We start from the raw sequence: 17909 nt of genomic DNA on the forward strand, positions 1-17909 counted from the left end.
TGGCCATAATTCATTAAAGTTCTCTTTATAAATAATGAATAGCTATTTACCTTTTTTTTAAAGGATGTTTTACATGTCAAAGATTATTAAATATCTTATGAAAATCAATAGCATTTTCCCTCTAGATTCAAAAATTTATTTTCCTTAAGTATGAAACATGGTCAGAGTTAAGCCTAAAAAGAATAAGGAATAATTCCAAATGGGAATGTTCCAAAAATAAAATTCTACATTATTTTGACTAAAAAATAAAAGAAAGAAAAAAGAGGGAGAACTGGAAAAGATTAATTGACGAACTATAACTAGTGTATGTCACTAAATATAAATAAATACAAATAAAATAATTGGAATACCAGCCTCCATTTACTGACCATCTCTAAGTACATACTGATTTGTAGTAGAAACGTCGTTAGGTAGAGAGTCTGTTTTATAACCTAATTTTAATTTATAGATTCTAAGTCTTTAAAAATTAAAATTTGTGAAGTACTTCACAATCTTGCTAGGTACTTCACAATCAATGTGACATTTATTCCTCACAACAACTCTGAGGCAAGTATGATTGAAATTTACTGGTGAGAAACCTATCCCCCCAGAGTCACTGGCCAAGAGCACACACCTGTCCACGGGAGATGCTTAAACCTGAACTGACATGAGCTATTAGCCTCTCAACAATATGCTTGCTAGTCATAAAAAAAAAAACTCCAGCATGAATCGGTGCATGCAAATTAAGCATAACCTGAACCTGCAGGAAGGGTTGCATAGTCACAATTCTGGCTTAACTGATGGAGTCCTGCAGAGAAGCAACAGCAGAGCATTTGAAATCAGTCGGCCCCAAGTAGCACTAACACCTAGGGAAGGCTGCAAATTCTAGGCAGTGGCCTCCGAGCTACCCATGGTGTCTCAGCTCCACCAGCCCTACAAGGAGATGTGTCACTTTTGATTCTGCAACAGGGGCTGATGGAGAGCTCCTGCAAAAGATCACATCTATGAGGCCAAAGGCAGAGAGTGGGAAATAATTACTCAATAATTCACCTTTCTTTGAGTCCGGCAATAATGGACCCTTGCAACTCTGGGGATTGGTAGGGATTTTGTTTCAAATTCGGAGGGGACGAACATCTATCCAGAATCGGTTCTGGTGGTGGATGACCCAGGAAGCCTGTTGTAGAGAAGATAAATCCTATTAAGCCAGCTGGGAGGAGTGAGAGCAGCTGGTCGGTCTGGAGGCTGAAATAGCTAGGAAAGGCTCAGAAAAATCTGCATTGCAGATAAGCCTCAAGGGAGACCCCTGAAACTCTTAACATCTCCCCAAGTCAGCTTCTCTCCTAAGAGCAGAGTGGCCTCAGGTGGTGTAATTTAGAATGTATATAATTTTCAGGCTCTTCTGGTGACCTTGGGTGATTTAACACAATTCTACCTTTTGTCTTGCTGCTTTTCACCTGTCATTGTCTTTTTTGTTTTGGTGGGGTGGGGTGGGCAGAAAGGAAAGGGGGCACAGTAAACAGAACTGTGCAGTACCTTCCACACTTCTTTTATAAGTCTTATTTTTTATTTAGTGTTAGGTTTTACCTTTATCAACTTTATATCACTCAGCATCAAAACAACATAAAGAACTGAGCATCCACCTTGTCTGTTAAGAAGGGGGTGGAGAAATATAAACTTGGAAAGTCATAATAATCACTACCAAATATAGAGCTTCTGCTATGTAAATTATCTTCATTAATTCCTGCAATATCCTGATGAGGTTGTTATTCTCATTCCCGTTTTATACAACCGAGTCTTGATAAGTTCCCAATTTCTCAGAGCTGATGATGGGCCAGATCCTGGATCTGAACCCAAGGGTATCTAACTTCAAAGTCTGTACTTATTTCACTGCATTATAACCCAGCATTTGTTAAATGTCTTTTATGTGCCAGACATTCTGCTTGCAAAAGGCAATAACAGCCATAGCCTCCAGAAGTTTCTGCTCTGTTGGGATGAAGGCAATGATAATAAACAGCTTTTTAAATAGAGGCTGTTAGTATTAAAAAATAAACTTCATATTTTCTAGAATGTGTTCCCAAATAGTAATTCAAGTCTTGTATATGATCTCAAGAAAAGTAATTATTGGTAGGAGGGAGAGGTGAATAGGTGCAGCACAGAGGATTTTTTAGGGCAGTGACAGTACTCTGTATGATACAGTGATGCACACAAATCATTATGTATTTGTCAAACCCACTGAATGTACAACACCAAGCGTGAACCTTAAGGTAAAAACTACGGACTTTGGTGATTATGATGTGTCAATGTTCACCCTTGGTGAAAAATGTACCATTTTTTAGTAAGTGATGCTGATAATGGGGGAGCTATGCATGTGTGGTGGCAGGAGGTATATGGGAAATCTCTGTACCTCCCTTTCAATTTTGTTGTAAACCTAAAACTGCTCTAAAAAAAATTAAGTCTTTAAAAAAATGGGTGGGGCAGAAAAAATAAAATAAATATCTAATTAAAAGGTGAGAGCACATGCATGGTTTGGATGACCCAGGGAATGCATGGGATTTTGATAAGTGGAACTCTGGTTGAGATGTCAGTTAGCTATGCTTTTTAGGGAAAAAGAAGAAAATAAAGGATCAGTCTGTCAGTCAGTCAACATTGTTCTTTGAGCACCTACTCTGTCCCAGTTCTTTCAGCGGGTTCTGGGGTTATGGTCAGGAATGGGACAGACACTCAATGGACATTCTAGTCTTGTGGGACAGACATGCATTAAGTTGATAAATATAAGTGAGAGAAATTCAGAGTGCTATGAGAGCATGTGATACACAGGTCTATATTAGACCAGAGGCTGGGAGACGGCTTAAGGCTTAACCATGAAATCTGAGACATAACTAATGAGTAGGACTCAGTAAGTAGAGGGACAGAAGAAACAGGAGTGGAATGGGAGGTGAGGAGAGTAGAGAGAGTGCTCCAGGCAAAGAGGAAAATAAGTGCAATAACCCCAAGGCAGTAAACTCAGGATGGGCTGGAGAGTCAGGCAGAGGCCACATCACGGATGGCCTTGTAGCACAGTTTATAGATTCCTGACTTTATTATGAATACTATGGTTTTCAATACAGGCATATCATGATTATATTGTATTTTTAAAAGATACGTGCAGCTACTATGTGTATAACGGTTTGTATGGAGCAAGTGTCCATGCAGGAATCTGTCACGGTTGTTAAGATCAGAGATGATGGGAGACAGACTAACACAGCCTTTGGGGATAGAGAAATGGATGGATTTGAAAACTGTTTAGGAAGTGGAACTGATGGGACTCAGTAACTGACTGGACAGGTATATTTTAGGTAGCAATTTTAATATAAACATTATTTATATAGTCAACAATAATACTTGCTAAAATGACATTTCAGAGTCTTTTCTTGAAAGTAAATATAAGGTTGCAAAGTTGGTATACAAATGATGACTAGGGGGCTTCCCTGGTGGCGCAGTGGTTGGGAGTCCTCCTGCCGATGCAGGGGACACGGGTTTGTTCCCCGGTCTGGTAAGATCCCACATGCCGCGGAGCAGCTAGGCCCGTGAGCCATGGCTGCTGAGCCTGTGCGCCCGGAGCCTGTGCTCCCCAACAGGAGAGACCACAGCAGTGAGAGGCCCGCGTACCGCAAAAAAAAAAAAAAAAAAAAAAAAAAAAAATGATGACTAGGGTAGGCTGTAAGTAATGGGAAAACGCCAAATAACAGTGGCTTAAACGAAACGGAAATTCATTACAAGATTATTTCATATTCAAAATGGTTGCTTAAGCTCTAGCCATTACGTATGAATTCCCACCAGCAGAAAGGAGGAAGCAGTGATGAATAGCACACTCCTTCTTTTTAAGCAGTTGAGCTAAGTTTCACACACAACTTTCGTTCATATCTTTCTGTCCAGAAATTAGTCATATGGTTACACCTATATACAAGGGAGGCTGGAATTCTGGATCTTATTCTGAATGGCCATGTGATCATGAATCCTCCAAAAAGCTGGGGTCCTATTATTACTGAGGAAGAAAGAGATAATCGATATTGGGGGCAAAAGTAATCTGTACCACCTTAATTATCAGCTAAGGTCTTAGGCATGGATTAGAAAAAAAATAAAACTCATAAATTGTACCAGGCTTTTAAAACAACAGAAAATTAAACCACATCAAAATGAACTCACTTTGAATTAGCACTATGCATTTGGCCTAAGTTGCCAAGTACAGTTTTAAACCTCAATTACAATATAGATGGGCTGGGTAAGTTAAACAGAGCTTCCCCATCAATAAATATGGTTTTGTATTGCCACAAAGCAGACTCAGCTATGCCAGTATTTGAACATAGTTGTTTATGGTCTCATTTCCTTTACTTTTAATAGTGGCCATAAAAAGCCAAACAAATGCATTTTATTCACATTCCTTTGAATGAAGCCTTGAATTTAAATTATGTCACTGGATCCATTAACATTTAACTATGGCTGGTGACTTATCCTCTACAGACATTCAACTTTGGAATAATAACTGCATGCAGAAAATGAGGATTAATAGCAGTCAGATAGCACATCGTATATGCATCACTCAGCATACGTTCACATTGATCTATTTCACGTTTTGTCTGTTTGATGTGTTCTCAGTTTGTTTCTAATAATAAAGGCTATCAATAAGATGTTGGGTTTTAAGAACTTAGGAAAAATAGTCCTTTTATCAATTATCCACAAATGGTTCCCCGTACGCTGAAGTCAAAGACTGCTGTGACTCTTAACTTTCTTTCTACGTTTAATTTTTTCTTAACATTTTTTTCAGTTTTTACTATTAAGCCACTCTACTGTTACTGCCATTTAAACATTTTTCCTTTTCCTGGGTGCTTCAAGTCCCAACTTCATTGAGAGAGAAGAGACTTTCAATGAACTGAAGCCATATGAAATAATATTTTTGATAGCTAATTAACAGCACTACATTATACTCAGTATTACCCAAATATTCATATTCTTAATTTTGTCCAGAAAACGGATCACACAAAATTAAGTTGTACATTCTATGCTAAACCTAAAATTCACATTTGTTTAATTTAACTATAGTATTTCAACTACATTCTTGATCTGCTTTTATCTTCATCTTTCCATTAGGTAAAAAAACATATCCATGAACAACTGCTTATTTTAGTATGGCTACTAATACATAATTTCTGGTTCTTTTGCATCACATATAGCATTTTAGTTCTAATATCAACTTGGCATCACCTTGCAATTTCTACTGGGTAGGGAAGGGGTTTTCCTGTAACTGTGGCTAATCTCCAGGTTTGGATTTACTGGTTACTCTGGACCCTTGACAAAGTCTTCTGTATAAAGATAGCTTATTTTTTGCTTTCTACTTTACAGCTTTCAACATGCATTCATATGTTCCATCTCAACCCTCAAAATCAGATACCATCATTATTTTATAGGAAAAAAAAGGCCCAGAAAAGGGAAATAATTTTTCCATTAGCTAGTAAATAGTAAAGGTAGAACAAGGTAACTAGCACAAAAAAGTACAGTGTAAACATATATGGATGCTATGAAAATGATAAAAATGTTGAAAAATAATGTAACTCTAACAAACATTTTGAATATATTCTAGAAGCCAGAAAGCAGATAGGCTGAGACAGAGAAAAAACACCAGGGAAACTGCTGCTAGGAGTTTCAGCAGGTCCATCCCAAGGAAACGTGGAGAAACTCCAAGCTGAAAGTCTTCAAATACAGAGTCCGAGGGGGCTGTGAGACCAATATCATGGCAATTCACTAAGAAACGTATTCAGAACAATTGAGACCGTTTCTCTTCTTCTCCTTTGCTACTACGTTTTTAGCTGACGGAAGAAGCTTTTGCCCCCAACAGTAAAAATAAAAACTAGTCTTTAATGAAAGCGGGTTATCAGTTTTGGAAACAGTTCTGGTACGGATAAACCCATGCAGAACTGAAACACACTGCGGAATTGTAGGGACCCTAACCTGCTCACTTGCCAGTTCCACCTCCATGCTCCTTCTGGAATGCCTGCTCCTGACGAAGTCAGCTCACTTACCCAGAACTTGCAGTCAGCCTTCACGGTGAGGAAACTTACAATAGCTACCTATGTTCCTCAGCCTAGTTCTTCATTCATTAAAACAAACAAACAAAAACCCTTCAAATCAAGGCATCTGAGAAAAACCAGAGGCATGAATAGAAAAATACTTTTAAAAATGACTCCTGGAAATATTTTCTCCCATTCTGAGGGTTGTCTTTTCTGGGGCGAAGTGAGGGTAGCATCGACATATGTACACTACCGAATGTAAAATAGCTAGCTAGTGGGAAGCAGCAGCACAGCACAGGGAGATCAGCTCAGTGCTTTGCAATGACCTAGAGGGGTGGGATAGCGAGGGTGGGAGGGAGGCTCAAGAGGGAGGGGATATGGGGACATACGTATGCATATGGCTGATTCACTTTGGTGTACAACAGAGACTAACACAGTATTGTGAAGCAATAATACTCCAATAATGATCTATTAAAAAAAAAATGACTCCTGGAGAAACAGAGATGATTCAGGGAACAGAAGAAAACCTACAATTATAGGTATCTTTTTCAGAGGCATGTGAAAGACTATTGCATACATTTTTTAATTGCATACTTTAAAAATAAACTTCCTTCCAAAAATGAATTACAGAAAATTATCAGAGAATAAGAAAAAAAATCCTGTAAATTAACATATGATTTAAAATATATAATTAAAAAATAGAATTGGCAGGACTAAAGGCAAATAATAATTCAGCTGATTAGAAGAAGAAAAAAACTCCTTGAATGTAGAAAAAGTGAAAAAAGGGATATTAAAAATATGTGAAAAAGGAGATGAAACAGATCAATCCAGTAAGTCCAGCATTTATAAATAGGAATCCTCTAAATATGGGACAGAGGCAGACATAACCAGAAAAAGAAGAGAAGAAAGTGTCTGTTAGTTTAAAAGATTTAAATGATTTAAAGTAATAACTAATTTTAAATAATCTTATTGTCAAATGAGATAAATATTAAAAGACCTACATATAGACACATCCTTTTGAAATTGCACAAAACTCCTAAAATTTACTATAAAGAAAAAGAAAATCAAGGTTATTCACAGAAGAATGAGAACCTGACTGATATCAGAATTCTTATCAATAACACTGGATGCTAAAATATAATAGAGCAAAACTGCAGATCTAGCCAAATTACCAATCAAGTATGAGTACTATATGAAGACATGGTTTGAGACATGTAAGGACTCAAATTTATCAATAACCTGCCATATATGAATAAATGCCTTTAGAAGAAGCTCCAATAAAACAGAAATGGAATATAATAAAAGATAACATGAGATAGAAAGTACAGGGAGAGGGGAATATAGCCTAGAAGAAGGGTTGGGAAATTATGGCCCACGGGCCAAATACAGCCACCACCTGTTTTTGTAAATTACGTTTTATTGGAACACAGCCATGCCTATTCATTTACTTACTATCTATGTTTCCTTTGGGCTACAATGGCAGAGCACACTGTAGCTGTATGATTAGCTGTAATGGAGACTGTATAGCCCTCAAAAACTAAGAGTATTTACTATCTGCCCCTTTATAGAAAAAAGTGTGCTGACCTCAGTCTACAAGAAAGAAATTTGGTTGCAAGAGATTAAAGTCACTGAATCAGAATCAGAAGAATTCTGAGTATAGCAATTATTAAACTGGGATATGAGGTGAGGATGGGTCTAGGGAAGAAGACTCTAATTTTATTTTGGTCCCTTTGTTTGGCTTGATTGTTTTTTTTACCATGTGCAGGTATTTGATTAATTCAAAAATAATAAATTCAGCACTCATTCAAAAATATACATTGCATGCCTACTCTACAGTAAGTAATTGTCAATGCACTGGGGAAACAGCAGTGGACAAAGCAAAGTCCCCATACTTTTAGAATTTAAATTCATTTGTCGGGGGGAGATAGAAAACATACAATCTTGGCATTATTATTGACATTTGGAGCCAGATAATTCTTGGTTGTAAGGAGTTCATCCATCCTCATCCATTGCTAAGGATACTTAGCAGCGTCTCTGGCCTCTACCCTTTAGATATCAATAGCTCTTGTCCAGTTATGACAATCAAAAATGTCTCTGGACATTTCCAAATGAGCCCTGGCAGGGGGAGAAATTGTCTTTGGTTAAGAACCACTGGTACAGGGTAAAAGGTCTGGCTTTGGGGCCAGCAGACCTGGGTCTTACTTCGTCCTCCACTAATTATTAGCGACTTATCCTTGGGAAATATACTGAACTTCATTAAACCTCATTTTCCTCTTCTGTGAACTGGGGATAAAGAAACTACTGTGTGGGTGGCTTCTGCTGCTGCTTCTCCTTTTCCTTCTTCCTCCTTTTCTTCTGAAAATGTATGCCTTTGGCACATAATACACATTAAGTAAATAAGAGCTATTATTATTTAATTATAATTGTAGCAATGAGGATGAGGGAGAGGAGGAGAGGAGTGTGTGGAGTGGAGTGTGTGCAAGGGTAGTGAGGGATGCAGGAGTCACTGTAGGCCTTGGATATTCGGGTGAGGGTTTGGTTATGCTCTCGCCAAAGAAGCACTGTGGTGATGGACCTGTACTATGATATGTAATGTTCTGTAAAATAACTTGGCTATGGAGCACTTGAAATGTGGTTAGTATGACTAAGGAAGTAACCTTAATTATCTTTTGTTTTTAATTAATTTAAATTAAGTAGCTGCCTCTGGCTAGATGCTACCACATTGACCAGCACAGCTCAAGAGAGCAAACAAGAACCACTGGAAGGAAAAACATGGGAACACAAAGAAGAGCTTACATTGTCTGTGAGATGAATGGGGTGATGGTGTTCAGGGCAGGGAGAGCAGATAAAAACATTTCGGTACCTCTGGCATTGAGAGCCTGGATGAGGGTGGTGGACAGAAGAATTTGGGCAAGAGGTGGGCCACTGTAATGAGGATGTCCTCAGTGGATTCATTCTTATTGGTGCTGCCTTGAGACACTGACCTCAGCTCTGACCCTACTCAGTGGCCTCTGAGGTTATCGTTTTTCTTTACATGTGCTACCCTGAGGTCAGAACTGAGATCCACAGCTTCCAGCTCAAAATTCTTCATAAACTCTTATAATTATCCTAATATTAGGCAAAATACAATGCCTGCTTTTTTAAATGTTTTTCCATAGATCTGATTTTCTGAAGCTTTAATCATTTTCTTTGTGATCCTGGGTTCTTGCTGAGCTGTCTACCACTTGACTAAAATTCTGTGAAACTTAGAACTAAATAACGAATTCTTATTAATCTATCCCTCCATCAAACGCTTTTTAAATCAGTAAGATGACATGTTCTGTGATATATTTAGACTTAGCTCCTTTTCATACTGAAAAGTTTAAAACCATTTCAGTAAAACCTGATGTTTTTTTCTAGTATTTACTGAGCTCCACGCCATGCTCATCCAGGATTCTAAAGAGCAGGAGTCTTTGGGGAGAGCAGGGAAATCCACTTAGTGGAGGTCACAGCTACCTTGGAGTGGGTTATTTTAGCAGTCAAGTCAGTGCATTATTAAAATAGTCTAGATTTAGGACAATATACTCATTATCTGTTTTGGCTGCATGGCAGTAGAAAGTAAAGGTTTCAGGGCCAGAACGAGTATACAAGCCCAGGTTAACTATCTTCTAGTGGAGTGACTTGGGTAGGTCACTGCATTCTTTACACTTCAGTTTTCTCATCTGTAATAAATATAACAAGATCTGCCGTTCCCATTCCAGAGATTGTTGTGAGCTTTGTGATGTCATGTATTAGAAAATGCTTTGTATCACTTAAAAAGAGGTACTGATTTTTTTCTTCTTAAAATCTAAATGCAACTTCTTAGCTGGTCACATTATTTTAACAATTTTATATTCAAAGTCTACATCCTGGGTCTTTTGTGAGCATAACATACAGAGTAGAACTAAAAATGCATGCAACATATTAAGCTATATATTACATTTATTATGTCCCTTTGATTTATTGGACTATCCACTGTCTTGTAGAGGAAAAGTGCAGCAGTGTGACCAGAGTTATTTGAATTACTCAGGACCATGAGTGCTTGTATGATTTAAATTTTTTTTCATTGTTAGATCTCATATTTCCTCAAGTACCAAAAAAAGTCTTGGAAAGTCAGTCATTTTAGGGATTTCTGTCCCCAACTATTTAAAGTATTTGGCAGTGTAGGTGTGCTTTTAAGATTGTAGAATATCACAAATTCACCTGCAGCTATACCCAAAATTGTGCTAACCGGTTGCTCTTAGACACTATGTGAGAAGAATCCTAAATGCCTACGTGTTGCATCTTCTTCTGTATACATAACAATGAACTCTTAGCATGAGAAAATTCTACAATGAGCAGGAAAATATTTTTAAAGAAAACTAAGTACAAATATTGTTCACCTTGGAAATAAAACATAAGATCTTCCCGAAACGAAACATCATTGCCTAAATTCCTACACAATGCAAAGAAATATATGTTCATGGTAATCTGTTAAATGGAGTAGCTTTCTTTTAACAATTGCCAGATGTGGATCAATGTACTTCCGCTGCTTTAAATGGTCACAATCCAGAGTCATTAACACCAGAGAGAATCTGAAGAAAGGTTAATTCAAACCATCTGAGGCAGACCCAAGTGGAATTCACAAAAAAATGACGATTGATTCAGACTTTTTTTTTCTTTTTTTTTAAGCGAGAGGGAGAGTTTGCGTCAGAAACACCAGAGATTATCTTGCCTACTCTGAGACTCTTAACAATTGAATGAGTGATGAAAGGGCACAGACATGGTATTCAAACTCTGGCAAGTTTACCAATCCCAGTTTGACTGTGCAAAGAAGACCAGCACTGTCCATTACAGAAAAACTACAGTTTCACACACACTCATTTTCTTAGCTTCAACTTGGCATATGTATTAAGGGCATTTTCTGTGTAGTCAGCAAGGAAGTACTAAGATGCCTTAAGACATGGTCTCTCTCCTCAAGGATTTTCCCCAAGTTTTCTCCTTGAAGAAATGTGTTTTTCTATTTAAGTTGACTTCTGTTCATATGAAAATGAATTTGATATATCCCTGGAATTCTCAGTTTAAAGTTTCTAATGACACTGACCCTGCCTACTTGGCTGTTAAACACCAAATTACAAAATGACAGTGGCAGAGTCTACAGATCAGGTCATGACATGGCTTAGAGATAGAACCAGCCTTTTAAGCAAAGGATAAATGCTGATAAGTGTGAGAATATCACAGGTGTTCAATATGCACTTAAGCTGTTTTTCCTTGATGACGAGTATGCTGTATTTCTTTGTTATTTTCTTAGATATTGCAGAGCTGAAACATGTGCTGTGGAAGGAATCAACCAAGTAGAGGCACCCATGTTCCTGCAGCTATAAGGGAAGATTGAGAGTTACAGCCTAGCAGTGAGGCAGAAAGATAACACTCCTCCAGATGGAGTCTGTCAAGGCTTCTTGTGAACACTTAGCCCCTCTGAACATTCTAATCGTCTACAAACACATGCATCCTTCCTTCAGAGGAATGCAGGTTGCTGTCACCAACCGAAACAGTCTTCCAAAGGGAAATGATTTTATTGGAAAAAAAAATGCATTCATTAAATCAGAGACTATACTCAATAGCCTCCTGTGACTTTAAGGAGAGTCCTCCAAGGCTTGTATTAGGCTGTGTGTGGCAAGAAGGGGATGTAAAAATTGGGAAGCTCTGCTACTAAGCACAGACGAACATAAGGGATGTGAAGAGCTAGCAGGCCAGGACTGTGCTGAACATCCAGGCAGAGAGGAGTCCAAGGAAATTATGAAGCAGGGAACAGAACTGGAGTTAAGAAACTGGCCCAGGGTTATATGCACTCACATCCCCAAACCTGAGCCACAGGAATCCATTATTATATGGCTTGATAAAGCATTGAGCGTGGGCGGAAAGAACGAAATGTAGCTCATTAGGACTGGTTCCATGGCTTTCATAAAATAACTGATTGCAATTGAAAAAGCTTAGAGCTAAAGAGGGACAAATCTCTCTCTCACCATCAAAGAGGCTTAAAAGTATGTAGTGCTACTGCAAGAAGAGAAGGACTCACATTTGACATGCTCATAACAACAGCTCCTATCATATCAATTTTTTTTTTTTTTTGGTCTGGAAATTTGCCTGCTAACTTCTTGCTAATCAAAGCATCGTCCATGGTCCAAAAGCAACAACATCACCTGGGAGTTTGTTAAAATATAGACTCTCAGGCCCCTCCTCAGACCCACTGATTCCAAATCTTCATTTTAATAAGATCCCCAGTTGATTCATCTCTGCTGTAAAGTTTGAGACGCTTATCTCCCAGTATCTACTCTTATACCTTATCACCAATTCTCTGCATAGCTGACTCAGTAATCTTTTAATTTTGTTTACCCACTGATTATTTCCCCTCACTAGAAAGAAAGTTCCATTAGGGAAGGAAAAGGGCATGGAATTGGTGTTAAAGAAATATTCACTTAATGAATAAGTGAATTTTCCTCCAGTCTGAGATTAAGTCTGGATGATATGTTAAGGTCCCCATATCTTTACCACTAGACAATCTCACTCTCTTTTCTTTCACTTTTATCTGTAGGGAAGATAAATTTTGCTTGCCAAGCCCAAATCCCTGTCTGTGCTCTTTATCTCCCTTCCATTAGGACCTTGCTCTTTAAGTGTGTCCTTCTTCTGCTTCCATACGTAGCACACCCCCTGAGCCCCTCCCCTTTAGTTTAGGACTCTCAGTGTTAGTAAGAGAAGGGGAAGTCACTGCCCTCCTTGCCTTACATATTCTCTTTCCTGAGAACCCAGGCCTTCTTAAGAATGTTTCCTATTATTTTTATATCCTTATTTACTTATTTACTTCTCGAGGTCTTGTTTCTGTCCCACAGTTTGATTGGTTTGAGTCAGACCCAGATTCAAAACTGGTCCTAAAACTTGTGCAATGCTCTCAGTCCCTGGTCCTTCATGTTTTAAGTGGAGATATAAGAATCTACATTGGAGTCACTGTGATAATTAAAGTGCCAGAGGCTGGCACATGGCAGGTGCTAAAGTAATTTTAGATTCTCTTTCTTGGAGGAAAGCTGAGGCTAATTTTGAAACCAGCAAATTATATCTGACCAGGAACTTGACAATAGAGAATACAGTGATTCTGTTGTTAGGAAATATCTATTGGAAATCACTTGAAATATCATGTAAGAGTGACATAACGAAGTATCCCATTGCACTATTGTGATGACAGTGTAAAATTAGGAACAATGGGGAATAAACATGTCCAACGTCTACTTGACAGAACATTATGCAGGTGGCAAAACACTGTAAGAGATGAGTGGAAAAAAAGGCAGAATTCAAATTGTATGGTTCTGATCCTGATTATGTAAATTTAAATGCAATAGAGGAAAAGAAACAAGCTAAAAGGTTTAGAAAATGTTAACCATAATCTCTGGATTGTGTAATTATGGATGGCTACTATTTCCTTCCTTATACTCTTCTAAATTTTATAAACTTTACAAAATGTTGATTTATTGTTTTTATAACAGAAAACATAACTGAAATAAACAATAAATCCAGCAGTCTTTTATTTATTCTCATTCTTCAATTTTTCTGGAGAATTTGCATTCTAGCCTTGTTTTCTGTTACTTCAACTATCTTCTTTTTTCTTTGCTTTAAAAAAAAAAAAAAGTCTTCCCTGAACTTTGTCAACCCGTCCCTCATTCTGCATCCTAAAGGTGAATGCTATCAAGAATTTCCTCTCTGGTCCTCTTCTCATCTTTCTTGATAATGTCATCCACTTCCTATTTCCCTAATTTCTCTTCTCAGCTTTGGATCTACATGTTCTGCAATCTACTAGACCAGTCCACCCACATCCAGCCATCATGGCCTAAACCGGCCACTTCATTTTATTCACTCTCTCACTCATTCATTCAGCATGTATTGGCTGTCTACTACGTGCTAGGCTATCTGCTAGAGACTAGGGATATGATAAAGATAAAAGGGGGGCTCTTTCCTCAAGCAACTTTTACCTACCTTTCTCCCCTGATTTTTCCAGCTGTCAAATTCAAATGTTAGAGTCACCATTGAGTTCTTCTGCTTTTCATCCCTCCTACCAATCAAGAGGTTGCTATTCTCAGGGTTAAATTTGAGTTCAGAACAACTTTCACTTTCGTGACCTCTTTTTTAATGCCCACTGTCAACACCCTCTCTGCGCCTTTATTTTTTCCTGGATTATCCTATGACAGCTTCTAAAGTGATGCTTTCTTCAATATGCTCTCACACACAACCCTGTCATATACAGAGCTATAAAATAAGTCCTGTGAAAACACAGTGTAGGTAATTGTGGTCTCCTATCCAGAATACAGTCAATAGATTTTCAGTGAATACTGAAAAGAACTCCTCAACTTGGCATTTATAGTCCTCTTTCAATGTATTAGGTTGAACTGAATGAAATTTTCATTTTGTAGTTCAAAAAGGGTAGAATATTAGGCATTCCTAATATTAGGAATATTAGGCAAGGTACAACCTAACAGTATTCATGTATATTTCCATCCTTATCTTCTAAGAATCCCCTTCTTTTGCCCTGCATTCCAGAATATAAATGGGATCAGTCTATGCTTTTCTTGCATGTTAACGTCCTTTGGATCCTTTGCTAATGTCGTTTGTTCTTCTCAGAGCTCCTCCAGGCATTGTCTCTCCCTTGAATATTTCTATTCATCCCTAAATTCCACCTCAAAAGACTCATCCTCCACTGTTGAGTCTCTTCTCAACTGTTAGTAATCCTGCCCTGCAATGAGCCTGGGTGCTACTTCCTGGTTTTAATCCGCTGCACCCAGCTGAGCTCAGAAGGTGTTCTCTTGTATATACTCCCTCTACTCCCTTAGACCATCCTAATACATATTTGTGTAATTGTTAGTGCCCTCAGTTGTTTTTCTGGGTTAGTGAGTTGTACTTTAAGGGCGCATGCGCATTTTCACACTGTTTTCTGCTTCTTTATCCATTTTGGCCGTATGAAACTTCGGCCATGATTTCAATTAAAAAAAAATAAAAGCCTTTGCAAGATATGGCATCAGTTATACTATTTAGCACTTGAATTTTCTGGCTAATTTTCTTATATAGATAATGCAATTCAGTAATATGACTTCATTGTAATGACATAGGAGATATTTTATGAATCCACTTATTTCAAAACTAATTTATCTCTGACATTCTTCTTTCAAGAATAAAAATCCTCAGGTTAAATATAAAATATATATTTAAAATATAAAATATACCAGAGCGTGAACTTTACAGTTAAGTATTTGAAGATGTATTCACTCCTACCTTATATATATATAAACAAGAATCTACAAGCATACTGTTTTAACCTTATTTCAGTAACATATATTTCATGTGCATAATAAAACATTAAAATGATGATTATGAGCCAAAAAATCTACTAGAAAAAAATGTAGTATTCTGTGATTAATATGAAGGACTTTGGGCCAGACTTGCGTTGACTGTCCAATTGGAATCTCAGTTCATTCATAATATGGAGACCGTACCCATCTCCCTGGATTGTAGAGAGAGTTAAAATGTAGTAACGTATGTTAGGATATTATCTAGCACAAAATTAATAACAAAAATTATAGTTTTATTAATAAAAATAAATGACAAGAATAGCATTCCCTAAAGTTATTATGATTTTAGAAGTTTCCTTACAGATTATATATATGTATATAAGCATATATATATAAAATGATGTCATACTTAGTAGTCCATAATAAGCAACCAAGCGTTTAAGAAGATTATGACAGCATTCCTAGTATTACATTGAGAGAGAAAGAGAACAGCCTCCCCGCCCCGTCTGCTGCAGCAAAATTTTGGCTGAAGACATGAAGAGCAGTAAACAATGCCAAGCCTGGGAGTAGTATTTAGGAAGCGTCCATAAGGCAAAACTCATACTGCAGTTTGGCGTCTTTCCCTTAGCTGGTGAAAGTGAAAAGGGACATTTCAAAAATTCTTTCCATCTTAACCTAAGACCAGAAAAACCCTTTTGCACACAGCCTGAAGAAATTTTGGCACGTGGTTTGCCTGATTTTCTACCTGATATTAATTATCTAATTAATTTTGATTAATTAGAAACATATAATGAATATTTGGGGTAACTGAAAAAAAATAGACCAAACGTCTGTTTTAGAGTGTGTAATCTCATGAAAAACAAGAACAAAAAAGTAATGGGGGAAATATCGACAAAGTCATTTATCCATCAAATAATTACATAAATATTTATTGAACTCCTGCTGTTGTCCAGGGACTATTCTATATGCTGAAGATTTCAGTGAAAAAAATCAGTAAAGGAATTAACTAATGTCAAGACGATATTGATTAGAAAAACCATGATACAGGTCCCTGACTCTCTGAGAGTCCAATAGCCAAATTCTATTTTGATTTGACAATGTAACAGACTATTTGAATAAATCCTGATTTATTACACAAAATCTATTAACAAACCACAAGATGAATTTTAAAATGATCCTAGAAAATTTAGGAATCAAGAAACTTTTGATGAGGTAATATGCCGCTTCTCTAGTACCCAGATAAATCGTAACAAAGCTGATTAATGCCTATTGACAATATACTGAATACATTTTTTAGTGGTTAAATAACAGCTTCATCCTTTTCCAATTCACGTAAATACCCCAAAGTTCAAAATTAATATAGTGAGTTGCTAAATGAGTCTGAAGATCAGGAAACAAACAGTTTCTCACCTGAAATATATCCTGTAGAAATTTAGTTAGATGGTAAAATACCAAATATATATATATATATATATATATATATATATATATATATATATAACCAAATATGAAATGTTTTCACTTACTCTGAGTGAAACCTAAAAAGAGAGAATGGTCCTAAGGGTTTTATAGTATCCAAGAGGAATAGTAAGTCCTGTTTGGAAATTTCATACATGATTCCACTGAGAAATTTCTGAGGAAAAAAACACAATCTATTTCACATATCTCTGAGACTAGCCTATTAGATTTTGTTCAATATCTGAAATAATGCAGTTTCCTTTTTTAGAACACACAGATTTATTTTAATGAATTCATTCTCCTGTGCAAAAATATTATGTGACGCTGCCTACACTCTGGAAGGGGGGGGTGACAGTGGCATCTGCACCTTCCTTCTCTCCCACAATAGCTACCCACCACAGCAAGGCTCTTAATAAGTGCTTGTGGAATGAATAAATTAAGGCTCTCATAATTACACATTGCAGAGAAAATTAGATAAGCACAATGCGTTCATCTCCTTCAACTGCTACAAATATTCACACTCACAGGTGTACACTTGCATACTTCTGGTATTTCAAGATCAGTTGTTAAACATTAGCCATCTTTTAAGTACATTTAAGAAAACAAACCTTACTGCATAAAATATTTTGGACTGATACTCGAGGTGAATGCCAAGGAAAGACTTAAAAGATGTATTGATCTTCTCAGCAAGGTGGAAAATGTCTTCTGTTTTTTAACAGGCAAATTACAAATATTGGTTTTACTGACATGAGCATATGTTCAAGTCAAAGATCATCATAAAGAATTAACGATCCCATAATTGGCATCTCCGATCAATATATATCCTGATGTTGAATTTGAAGCTTAATATTTTTCACATAAGGCATAAGGCCCAGGATCAATGATTCAACTGCTTTCACGGCAAGATGAAAGATTACTTTCTTATGCTGTCAATGCTAAATAAAGCATATGTAAAATCGGTTCTTTCAATAACGAACAACCTCACCCTTTAAATATATACAGTGCTGAAGACTAAAGCATCAGTGAAGAAGTTACAATATTTTATTCGCAAAACCCAACAATACTGAGTCATCCCTGGGCTTTCGTCTCTAGTGCTCAT

General features: G+C 37.1%; 1 protein-coding gene across 8 annotated transcripts in view; it reads right to left on the reverse strand.

Annotated features, from left to right (window-relative positions):
- The window catches only part of MAP2 (microtubule associated protein 2), a 278280-nt gene that overhangs the window by 126490 nt on the left and 133881 nt on the right, over positions 1 to 17909 (reverse strand). The gene's annotated exons all lie outside the window — the stretch shown is intronic.

The sequence above is a fragment of the Phocoena sinus genome, chromosome 7 (genome assembly GCF_008692025.1).
Source record: "Phocoena sinus isolate mPhoSin1 chromosome 7, mPhoSin1.pri, whole genome shotgun sequence".
Classification (NCBI taxonomy): Eukaryota; Metazoa; Chordata; class Mammalia; order Artiodactyla; family Phocoenidae; genus Phocoena; species Phocoena sinus.